Here is a 12,357-nt window from a genome sequence, read left to right on the forward strand (position 1 = left end):
ACAACATTGTATTTGTCTCATAGTCTTCTGGGTAAATTGAATGTATAATCTTTAAATGTAATGTAACTGCCTTATTGCCTATTATTTACTGTACTGTTTTCTGTCTTGCTTTACTGAATACTGTAATCACCTAATTTTATCTCAATAAATAAGACTTTGTTTTCAAAGAACTACGGCTTGTATGACAATCCTCTGAGTGGAGGGCTGTATCCATGCCCTTCCAAGGGTTAGCAGGATTAGCCTGCTCTGGGGAGTCTTCTGTGGGTCAGACAAACTTCCTGGCAATTCCCTTAGGGCAGGTCACTACCTTTCTCCCCAGTTGGACAGACTAAATTAACAAATCAATTTATAATTATAGGCAGACCAATATTGAAGTGTCTTGGGTCCAAATTTTGGACCCAACAGTATGGCTGTGATGGGGCATCTGCCTCACATTGGCAGAAAAGGGGTTGAAAGCAGCTCTAGGGAGGCTGTGCAGGAGGCAGCAAATCACAGAAGAGCTTATAGGAGCAACCAATCAGGGCCAGGCAGGCCATATAAGAAGAGCTGCAGAGCAGGGTGAGTCAGTCTCTGGAGCTTGAGAAGGGAAGAACAGTGGCTGCTTTGCAGGCAGAGGGTAGCAAGCACCCTGGACCAAGCAGTGCTGCAGGCAGAGATCCAGAGGGCTAAAGACAGCTCCTGGTGGGCTGCAGGCATCTGTGGCCCTGATGCAAGGGCCAAGAGGGTGCTGGAACCACTGAAAGGAGTGGCTGGACAGTGGATTGCAGGTCCCCCCCCCCGAAGGAGGGAACCTAGTGCGGGACAGCTGGAGGGCAGTGTCACCGAAGAGGATGCCACAGTCCTGGGAGTGATGTGGGTCCAGGAACAGAGGTGACAGTGGGCAAGACACCACTGTGGTGCCTCCTGGTGGTGGTGAGTCACACTCCATCACAATAGGCCTACCTCCAAAACACTGATATACCCTCCTGCCCCTGGCCATGCCCCTTAACCTGTGGCTTGCAAGATGCTCTGTAAATCCCTTCAGTAGAGTTGAGTAGTCACTACAATAATAAATCACTGTACTTATGGGCTATCCACCCTAAACTAAGGCCATGCATACTTCTAATTTGTATTGCCCATGAATATCAACTCTTCTGTTATTACTGTAAGTTTATTTCCCAGTGTACTGAATGTTACCATTGATTTTCCTAATTCCTGCAATAGGAAAAATATAAAAATATTTGACCTTGTCACATCTCAGTAAGTGTCCTTGTTTTACTGCTCTTACTACCTAAGTATGTTTACAAATTCCTTGGGGAATATAGGGCCAGATTTTGTTCTCAGCCACAAAGGTGCATCTCCCACTGAAGTCAATGGGAGATGCATTGGAGTAACAGAGCAACAGAACTGGCTTTTGTTGTTGCGATCTCTATATTCAACCTACTGGCTCATTACTCGATACCTCCTTGTGAACTGGAGCAAAAGAATATAACCAGTGGAAAACACTACTATCCAGCCAGTAGAGGGCTCCATAATCCCAAGTAAATAGGGAACGGTAGTAATATCCTGAAGACAGAGGGGACCATGCTAGGGAGAAAGCTGTAGGCTATGTGAGTCAAAGCATAAGGTCAGAGGCAACATCGGATTGGGAGCTGGCTGTGGAGTGAAGGCTGAGCAGCAGGCAACTTTGGGGTGGGACTGGAAGGCTGCTAATGGTTGTTGGCAGGAAGCCAGCAGTAGCCACCCCAGGCAATGGGCTGCTGGCAGGAGGACAGCATGTGGGTTACAATGAGACTTTCTCTCTCTCTACCTGTACTTTACAACTGTAGAAGCTATGCCAAGAACTGGTTTGATCTGCTGAAATCTGTATGCCAAGAGAACTTGATTCCTTCACTTTTTCCAGGCCTAGTAAAATAATTCCAGGTTACTTATCTGAAACCTGTGAATGTTAATGGGAGCCCACCAAGGACTAGAGCCTAGCCTAGTGCCTGGAGTGTCTACATTGCTTGTCTCAGAGGTCATGGTATGGGCAACACACTACCAGGCATTAGAGGGATTGGTGTACCACAGTAGTCATGGCAACACCACAGTCAATTACAACATCTATTATTGTAGTTGTTAAAGAATGGATTGAATATGTAGTTCTTGGAAATAGGAAGAGGAAAGAATAACCCTTCCTTCTAATATAATATATGGAGCTATACCTATCTCATAGAACTGGAAGGGACCTTGAAAGGTCATCAAGTCCAGTCCCCTGCCTTCACTAGCAGGACCAATTTTTTTGCCCCAGATTCCTAAATGGCCCTCTCAAGGACTGAACTTCACAACCCTGGGTTTAGTGGGCCAATGTTCAAACCACCGAGCTATCCCTCCCCCTCCAATTATAAAAATTCTAAAGACTATATTTCCCTTTATACATTCACAGATTCCAACGCCCGAAGAGACCATTGTAATCATCTAGTCTGTCGTCCTGCATAACACAGGCCATAGAACTTCTCCAAAATAATTCCTAGAGCAGAGCTTTTAGGAAAAACCTCAATCTTGATTTTAAAATTGCTAGTGATGGAGAATCCCCCTTTAGCTTGGTAAATTGTTCCAATGGTTAATTTCTCTCCCTGTTAAAAATTGATGCCTTATTTCCAGTCTGAATTTGTCTAGTTTCAACTTCCAGCCACTGGATTGTGTTCTACCTTTGTTTGCTAGACTGGAGAGCTCACTATCAAATACTTGTTCCCCATGTAGGTTCTTATAGATTGTAATCAAGTTACCGTTAACCTGCTCTTTGTTAAGCTAAACAGATTGAGCTCCTTGAGTCTTTCACTATAAGGCCTGATCTATACTAGGGGCGGGGATCGATCTAAGATACGCAACTTCAGCTACGAGACTAGCATAGCTGAAGTCGACGTATCTTAGATCGACTTAGAATCACTTCGCGTCCTTGTGGCACGGGATTGATGGCCGCCGCTCCCCCATCGACTTTGCTTCCACCTCTCGCCAAGCTGGAGTTCAGCAGTCGACAGGAGAGTGATTGGGGATCGATTTATTGCGTCTACACTACATGCGATAAATCGATCCCTGATAGATAGATGCCTACCCGCCGATCTGGCGGGTAGTGTAGATGTACCATTAGACATGGGGTTCATAAACACATCCCATCCTTTATGTATGTGTCTGCTAGGAACAGAGTGCGTGTGGGTGATAGCCCTGACTAAGTCAAGCATGTTAGAACCATTAACCACTGATCCTTTGTACACACAATCCCCTTTATCATTCCACGAAGAGATTTTTATCCTGGTCCAGCTTATTGAGCAATACTAATGCATTTTTCTTATGACATTTATTCACGTTATCCAGCACCTCCTAAGCAACAAAATCAGAGGTCTTTGGTGTTTCTGGAGGTTTGGCAGTCATGCTGCATTCCTGTTGTGGGAGAAACGGACTTATTTTCCCATTATCTGCATCGCTCTGCCTCACGTATGTTGGGTACCTTTGAAGCATAATGCCATAAAGTTTAGCCTTCTCCTGTTCAGCTAAGTCAGTCCTTTGAAGAACAGACTTCATTTCAGCATCCAGTAAGCGAGTCACGGTCATTCTGACATTTTCCCTCCACTGGAGGGGGAGCTCTTAATTGCTCCAATTGGCAGCTGGGCACCAGGTACATTTTTTTTTTCCCTGCATACTCCATTATTGATTAGTCAAAAGTCCTGTTATCAGAGGGATAACAAAACTTATCAGAGGTCCAATAAACCCCCCAGACTACTTCACCAGATGCTTCTTTCTTTTGAGAGAGACCCTTTTATTACAGAGTTTTTATAAACATGAGTCTCTTTCAGCACGGGCAGTTGATTCTGTGTCAAAGGTACTTTTCCTTTTAAGGTATTGAGTGCTATTTCTGAGATGGCCGCTACTAAATCGTCAGAGGCCAAAGGCTATACTTTGTTCCTTTGCTGCAGGGATGATTTGCTAAGTAATTTTAAAAGGACCAGGTTTCTCTTCATGCAGCTAGACATGTTTTTGGTCGGTAACCCTGGCTGTTAAACAGGACCTGTCGATAATTCATCTCAAAATATAAACTGATGGCCAATCTGGAGAGAAAAGACCGGTTCTTAGTCTGTAAGCCTCTGCTGTGGAAGCATTTAAATCCACCACCAGGCAGCCATAAAGTCTTTTGGTAGCATCCTCAAAAACTTCCAGAAAGAGTTCTGCTTTGCCGGGGTATATTTGCCAAGCGAGCATAGTGATTTGTGATAAATTACAGTGATTTGTAATTTATCCCTGGAGTTTTTTAACAGGACCATGTACTTTGTGTTTAAGTTAATCATACAACTCTTTTTTCCCTGACAAACTATGTTCTGAACTATATACATAATTTTCAGGTTCCTGTAATGCACATACTTGGTAAAGGCTTTCTCAATTTCATCGCTTTCACAAGCAGAGTTCATCAGATCATCTACAATAATCACATTTATTTGTATGGGTAGGAAACAACCAGTCATCGTCAAAAACTTCGGGGCAGCCCCCCACAAAATCAATAAAGGGATATTTACCAAGCAGTTTTTTATATAGAGATTGCCAGCAACTGTAACACCACATAATGTTCTCAGGCATAACTGACAACATTCGCTTAACGTTATCCAACACATTTTTTATAACATAACTTTTCTCACAGTTGCTAGGTCCTTCGAGAATTACAGAAAAGGGGTATTTCCACTATGTATCCATTTTCAAAAGCCATAGGGCTTCTTTAAGGCCCCTCTTGTTGTAAACAACTTTGTGTTTTCTTAAGGGTCTTTGTCTCTATTTGCCACTGAAGTTTGGTCCTTATGTTTGCACCTCTATCTTTTTTGGGGTGTTCTCTCTCAGGTCCATTCTATAGTCCAGGACTAGATCTTTCAAACTGTCAAAGTTGATCTTTTCCCAGTTTGCTATGTTCAGGGTAATCCCTTTGACTTTCATATAGGCTTTTCCTCCCGATAGCTTGTACCAGTACATTTTTGAACCATCTCACACAAACTTGGTGATGTGTTGATCTGGCGGGATCCCGCTTTTGAGGTCCCCTAAATAATCCCCCAGAGAGGGGTTTCAGTCACCCTCCCTCTTCACAAATATCACTGAGTCAGTGTCGTGGTACGGGCACTGCTCTTGGAGCCTGTCTAGCAGGTTCTATAGTTCTAAGCGACTGTAAGCGGTGGTGAAACAGGCTATGAAGATGTTGGTATTGCCAGAGACCAAGTACTGGTCTTTCACGTGCTTCCAAGACACGCACGCTGTTTCATCATCGACAAAGTCGCAGGATGAAACCTCATAATTGGGGGAAAACAGGGACTGAAAGAGTTTGTCAGCGTCTCTCATGATGCTGGTATTGGGCAGGTTTGTTCTTTGACCAAATTTACCCCAGAGAACATTTAAAAACAGTTTAGCAATTTGGCGCTTAGCGGGATTCACCGTGATCTCGTGTTGGTGTAAACGCATGCCTTCTTTCCAGTAGAAATCATTAACATACTTATTTTGTTTTTCTTCATCCGTGCACCAGCTGGGATACGCCGAAACCTCTTGTTTCTGATGGAGATGTAATTTTATGTACTCTGAAAAGAGTTTGTCAAACTTTTCTTTAAAATGCCAGATTTCGTAGATTTTTGCCATCGTGTACCCCTTCGCTACAGCCATGTTCAATTTCACTGTGCACCAAGTCCCCAGGATGGCTGTCTCCCCATCAGTATAGGTGCACATCTCCCTCTGCTCGGTTTCTGCAGAAGTTCAGCATAGCGGGAACATAAGTTTGCCACCCACTCTGACAGGTAACAGCGGGGGCCTACCTACAATTCCCCACCCTGTAACGCATGCCATGTTTGTATATTTTCTTTGTTAATGGTAAATAACAGCCACTGAATAGCCGGTTTAGAATATCTCTTTTTCTGCCTGTGATAGTTGTCCAGAGGGAGAAGGGCTACTGTGTTAGACTGTAAAAATATAAACCCGTACTTTGCCATCGAGACAGATGCCAGCTTTATGTAGCCAAAAGGATCTATACACAATTTTACCTCTATGAATTTATCAGGGCCTCTCTCTACAATATCTCCCATCTCTGTCATTTTCATGATCTCTTCTCTGTACAGGATACAGGCTCATCTCAAAATGTTGACATCCCACTGACAATAATACATGTGTTCTTTCTGCAATTCAAATGTCTCCTACTGGTTGTCCCGATACCAGTTGAGAAATTCTACGATCTCCCCAGGCATCATGCTGTTGACACCATAGTGCTCCACCCCCAGCATTGGCCTCACATAATTTTGGTTTTCTAAAGTGTTAAAAAAATGTGGGAAATACCCTTTGCAACCTTCAAACTCCATTGCCTGAACAAGCTTGCTAAGCTTCATGGACAAGAAGTTTAAAGAGTCTATAAAACGAACACCCAGGGCTTTAACTTCCATACACATTAGCTTACTACCTTGAGTTATCAGTTCTGTGCACATCTTTTCCTTCAAGAACTGTCTAATGACGAAGTACACATCATACTTTTGGAATTGTGTGCTATGAATGTGTAGTCCTGGAACCTTTTGCAGATAAAGATCTTAACAAAGGTAGAAAGACACTCACCGCCCTTAAATTTCCAGGATTTTTCTGGCTTTAGGGACATAGCAAAAATGTAATTGGACACACATAACCCCATCTCCTACATTCATAAAAAAAATATACTTTTCTGATGATTTGGGCTTTCTAATGCTGTCCATAAAACACAGGTGGCTGTCTACATCACCAGTATTCAAACCCTGACACTGCTTACAGCGCCTCCATTTGCACCTGTGCCCTTTTCTACATAAGACTGATACTTATTACATCACAATTTTAGACAGGCATTCGAGTTTTTTTTCAATGCACAGTCTACGTGCCTTCATTCTTTGGCTCAACAATACAATCTACAGCTAGGACACTTCAGCTGAGGGTGACCATACATCCCGTTTCAGGCAGGACAGTCCCTTTTTTAGTCCTGTCCTGGCCGTCCTGACTTTTTTGGCGAAACTTGGCATTTGTCCCGTTTGCTCTTGTCAACTGATCATCAGTGAGATGTAACATCCCAACAACATGCATTTCTCTATTACTCTGTAACAGCTTAGAGGCTTGATTTAAAAAATCTGCAGCAGACAGGTCATCCCTAGTTTTTCTTACCGAAAACGAAGGATTGGTTAAATTATGACTCTCTAAACATAAGTGAATGTAATAGCCCACTGTTAATGCCATCAAGAACTAGCTGTATTCCCTTGTGTATGGCTTCAACGACCTGCCAAGCTGAATTTATTTGCTCAAGATTGACAAAACTAAATTCCTCATAATACACCTAACCCCCTAAATCAAGGTAATTCCCTTTGCCAACTTCTCACTTGCTCCATATACACGTCTGTTTGTGGGTCCTCATCTGCATTTTCAGGGTTATTTGCGAGTTCCTCTATAGAACCATCAGGTGTGTTTTCTACATCAGATGCTATTTGAGAGTCAGCCTCCAAGGGGCCACCAGGATTATCAGGAGCTGATGGGGACCCATCAAGAGACTCTTCTGGGCAATTTTCTAAATCAGAGTCTATATGAGAATCACTATCGCCTCACAGGAACCCAGAGTCAGATTCCACCTCCCCATTCTCAGAAATGCCAGTTTGAGAGCCTCCGCTAGGGGGCATCTTGTTTTGTTTTGTTTTTCTCCTCATCACCTTTTTAGCCTTTTAAAAAATTTTTTACAACAACCCTCATCCTAACTTTTTGGCAGATGTCTGTTTATCCCCCAAATGCTGTCCCCACTTTTGTTTACACCTCAGTTGATGCGTACCCTTGAGGATGCCCCTTTTACCTGAGCTCCTGTCCACAAGTAGTCGTGCCTGCTCAGAACTAACCTCAGGAAAACTGAACTATTTTTCAAAGTTACCCAAAAGAGCTTTTTCATTTTTGATGTAGTTTCTAGTCAACCTTTCTTTTAGAAATCCTGAGGATACAACACCCATCAGCTTTCTGAACAAAGCATCATATTTTTCCCAAATCTCTTTAGAATACCGAAGAGCTGTGCCTAGCTTATTGAGATGGGAAAATAGTTCATAATAATTTTTAGATATTTCATAACGCAGGAGCTTTCAGTCCTTGTTTGTTTGTTTTTTTATTCACAACCCCTAAAGCATGTGCTCTGGGTTGTGAATGTGTGTGTTTTCACTCATTTTTCTCAAGGTCTTGTGTGGTGTTGACCACTGAGGAACTGTGTTTGCATTGTTGCTTTTTACCAGAATCTTTTGTTTTGTCCTTGGATTTGACGTATCTGAGCTTCAGATGCTACGTCTGCGCTCTTCGTTGTTAAAGGTCTCAGAGCAGATTCCTGGTTCTTTGGTGGTTCCGCTGGAGGTGTCCCTGTAGCTCTAACTATGGCATCATCAGGTGAGTTGCCCAGGCCTGATTAGGAAAACAGAGATGTTCCAATTTAGCATCAAATAAACATTTTACAAAATTCACAAAACCCACAAAACTTCACTTTCCAATCTTTCTCACTCACACCTATATATTTGCTTTAAAATACAAAACGCATAAACAACCAATCAAATAAGCAAAATATATTTACTGGCTTCTTCCATCTGTCAGCTCTTGATGCTGGTGAATTTTCCTTTTCAGCTGTCTTTCTTTTGAGCTTGTTTACCCTTTGGTCTAAGAGTCTCTCATGTTTTGACCATACTGTGGAGCAGACAACATTATAATAAAATGCATGAAAATGATCTTGTAAACATTTAAAAATAAAATACTCATTAGGGTGGTTTTTCTATTTAAAAAGTCATAGATTTAAAAAAAAAAATCCATTTCAGGCTGTACAACAAACACAGGTTTTGGTTTATTTCTACTACTAGTGTTTCACACACAGACACACACACCCCACCACTATGTCTTGCACAGGCCCCTAACTTACCAACAACAATTTAAACATTAAAACCATCTTCTTTTAAACCATTTTGAAATTCATTTTGCATAGAATAGACCCCACCTCCCATAGTTTTAAACACACCAACCTGACAGTTTGCAACAAAATGCTTTTCAATAAATCCACACCTATGACATGCACAGGCCCCTAACTCACAATTTAAACATTAAAACCAACTTTTTAAACCATTTTAAAACACACACATTTAAAAACCAATTCCAGAAATTTACCTTCCATCACAGAGTAAAAGGATGCTTCACATGGTTATTTTGTTTTAGCCCCATGTGTATTTGGGCCTTTGGGTTAAAGAACAAGCAAAATTTTAGTTAATATTATTCCCTAAATGCATCCAACCCCTATACAACCTGTTTAATACCAGTTGTTTGTTTTTTATTAAACAGTGTTCAGCACAACTATAATTAAAAATGGGGTTTTACCTGGCCCTGGTGAAATACAGCTTGAAGTTGCTATTTCTATGCTAAACAGATCACACTGCAATAAAGACAGGTATCATTATTAGTAAGGACAGAATGGACAAAGAGTAACATTTTATAATATATATTTTCAGAGTTAAAAACAAGCAACATACCTCATCTTGCAGTCCAGCAGCTATTCTGTTCAAGATAGTTTCTGTTATAAGAGGGCAGTCTCCCTCCCCCCATCAAAGGAGGGGGCGGGGTTATATCATCCTAACTCTTTGTTTCAAACAAACTTCAACATCTTTAATTAGCAGGTTGATTTGATCACTACAAGTCTTAATTAATAGATACTTAAGGAATTTAGGTACCCCTCCCCAAACCCCTTTTGTGGTCTGGGGTGAAAATTAAATTCTCTGCACAACTGGGATGCTTTTGGCTAAAATTTCGTTAAAATACATTTTCCTTTTTCAATGAAAAAGCAAGAGCCCTGTAGCATTTTCTTATAGTATTAAACAGTAAAATCACCATACACAGCAATTCTTAATACTACTTTCCTCTCTCCTGACTGGGGGAACTTGCAGCTGTCAATGAATGTCTTAAGGATTTTGTTTGTTTGTGATTTATTTTATTTTAAACATGTTTCTTTCATGCTTAAAGTTTTGGTTTGTTTTGAAATAAAATGGATGTAGCACGACCATAGTAAACACCCTACAAACACCCAGAGCTTTTAGATGTTTGATGGTTCTTACAGCAAATGCTTATTTTATAAAAGTATGGTTGAGGGTTGTGAACCCTTGAAACATTTCAGTTTTGGGTCAGACCCTCGTTTATTTTGTAAATATATTATTTTAAACTTTTAATGACTGTGAATTGCTAGAAGGACTGGCCCATAGTGTTCAACAAACTCCTGAGGTTTTTTTTAAACTGTCCAACAATGTCTACGAACTCTTGAGGTTTTAGTTCATTTAATATTAATCAGCACTCACCATCCCCACCCACCTGCCTCCCTTACTGTGGGTGTAAGCCCATCAAACCTAATTACTGATCATTAATACCTTTAACCCAGATGGAAACAAAGGTGGATAATCACATCTAAGTCAATCTCTATTGATGCCAATAGTTACCCCTGCTATTTCAGTGGGGGTATGGTTAAACCATCAGCTCTATTGTATGCAAACACATGTCTCAAACATCCCTGTTTTAAACACTTTTTTGTTTTGTTTTTTTGACCACTATCCCCATCCCCCTCAGGATTCGACTACACACATTTCAGCTTTCTGTTGCAAGTAGGGGTATGTCTACACTTGCAGAGTTTCTGTGCTGTAAGTTTCACCGGTGACCGGGAACCAGAAAAAGAAAAGCGCTGGTTTGTGTACTCACTTAATTCCTCAGGCGTCAGAGAGTGTTTACACTAGCAACACTTCCATCCCCAATGAGAGCAGCGCTCTAGGGCAACTATCCCACAGTGCAGCTCTCTCGATAGGTCTTGTGGGAAGGGGGGGTGAGTGGAAGGCACCCCTGCTCAGTGCCCCATGATGCACTGCTTCATGTCCCAGCAGCCCCATTACTTCCTTGTTTCTTTCATGGCATTTTTTTAACCCCCCCTTCCCCCTCCCGCCCACTGTCTGGCTGCTTTCCCTGCCATATCTACAAGCAAAGGGAAAGGGAGTTTCAAACTTCCCAAGGCTTAGAGGGGGTGAGACGGATGTCCGTTTACCTGACGTCAGAACAACAGAGATGCTGGCCAGAGTGGTCACTTTTAGAACTGTGGGATATCCTCCGGAGGCCAAAAGGAGTTTACACTGGTAGAATGTGTCTTCACTTTCACAACAGTGCAAAAAGAACAGCGGAAAGAACTGTGTGCCTCTCGTGAAGGTGGTTTTCTTTTTGTGGTGAAACTTCTGAGTTTCACTGCAAAAAGTCATTAACAGGTGTAGACGCTCCCACGGTTTTAGCGCAAAAAAGGGACATTTTGCACTTTAAATGGCAAATGTAGACATAGCCTAGGTCTCCTTACACAAAGACACAAGAGCTGGATTCTCACAAACTATTTTTGTTTAAAAGACATATACAGCCCCTTGAAAACAAACCAAGATGCTTCATCAAAACTTTTATCTTATTTAAGGGCCACACAGTCCTTCTAACAGAAACACAGATAATTACAAAGCCCCTGTCAATAGATATTTTTATTTACAGCTACCAACTTTTATATCACATGATTGTCCCCCCCCCATTTCTCTAATTTAATCCTTTTAAATTTCTTACAAATAGTCTTTTTCCTAAGCAAGGTTCTATAACTTTTTGTGCAGACCAGATGGACAATATAATATGCTAAGCAGGTATCCTCCAGTTTGGTCATTTTCTTTAAAACACTGTTAGGGTCTCGAGTGCTTTGCACAGCATTTATCAAGGTCACCCCTTGTGCAAAATTTTCCTGGGTGAACTATGATGACAGCTGGGCAGGGCCAACCTGACTGATGGGTGGGACATATCTGACAGATGGGTGGGGCCTGGAGGGGCCAAGGGACAGGGCCAATCTGACAGATGGGTGGGCTGTGAGAGGGTCAAGGGGCAGGACCAATGTTTGATGGTAGTCCCTTTATACTTTAATTGTTAATTTGTGGATTTATGGAGAGGTGGGAATCAGAGGTGTGGCAGGATTCTGGTTCTGCTTTTCTAGCAATTCCAATTGAGGTCTTCACTCTCTCTCCCTCTTTCATCAGCTTCCTGAGTTTTCAGTTCCAGAGCCCTTTGATGTGCTAACTTCTGGGTTTCAGCTTCTCACTTTCACTTTTATCTCTAGATGGTTTAGCTCTAAGATTTTCTGATGTTCTCTCTCCTTTTCTGCCACCTGCAGTGTGTACAGTTCGAACTTTGCTACTGCATCACTCTCACTCATCTTTCTGCTCCTCTTCCCTCCTTCCTTTTCCTGAAATAAGCAAACAGAAAATGACAAACTGGTAACCTTCTCTTTGACTGGTCTCAGCCACCACACTTAAAATCTCTACACCA

At 41.9% G+C, this 12,357-nt stretch overlaps 1 long non-coding RNA gene across 2 annotated transcripts; it reads right to left on the reverse strand.

The window, feature by feature from the left end:
* Positions 1-8,117: 8,117 nt before the first annotated feature.
* On the reverse strand, positions 8,118-10,911 carry LOC117874364. 2 transcript variants are annotated; one of them, XR_004644960.1, is made up of 5 exons: positions 10,726-10,911; positions 9,364-9,418; positions 9,157-9,222; positions 8,576-8,685; positions 8,118-8,409 (listed from the first exon to the last, which is right to left on the reverse strand). It is a non-coding gene; the product is annotated as an uncharacterized LOC117874364 (long non-coding RNA). The 2 variants fall into 2 exon arrangements; XR_004644959.1 differs by lacking the exon at positions 9,157-9,222 and having other exon boundaries at positions 10,726-10,906.
* Positions 10,912-12,357: the final 1,446 nt, after the last annotated feature.

Source organism: Trachemys scripta, chromosome 3 (genome assembly GCF_013100865.1).
Source record: "Trachemys scripta elegans isolate TJP31775 chromosome 3, CAS_Tse_1.0, whole genome shotgun sequence".
NCBI classification, from domain to species: Eukaryota; Metazoa; Chordata; order Testudines; family Emydidae; genus Trachemys; species Trachemys scripta.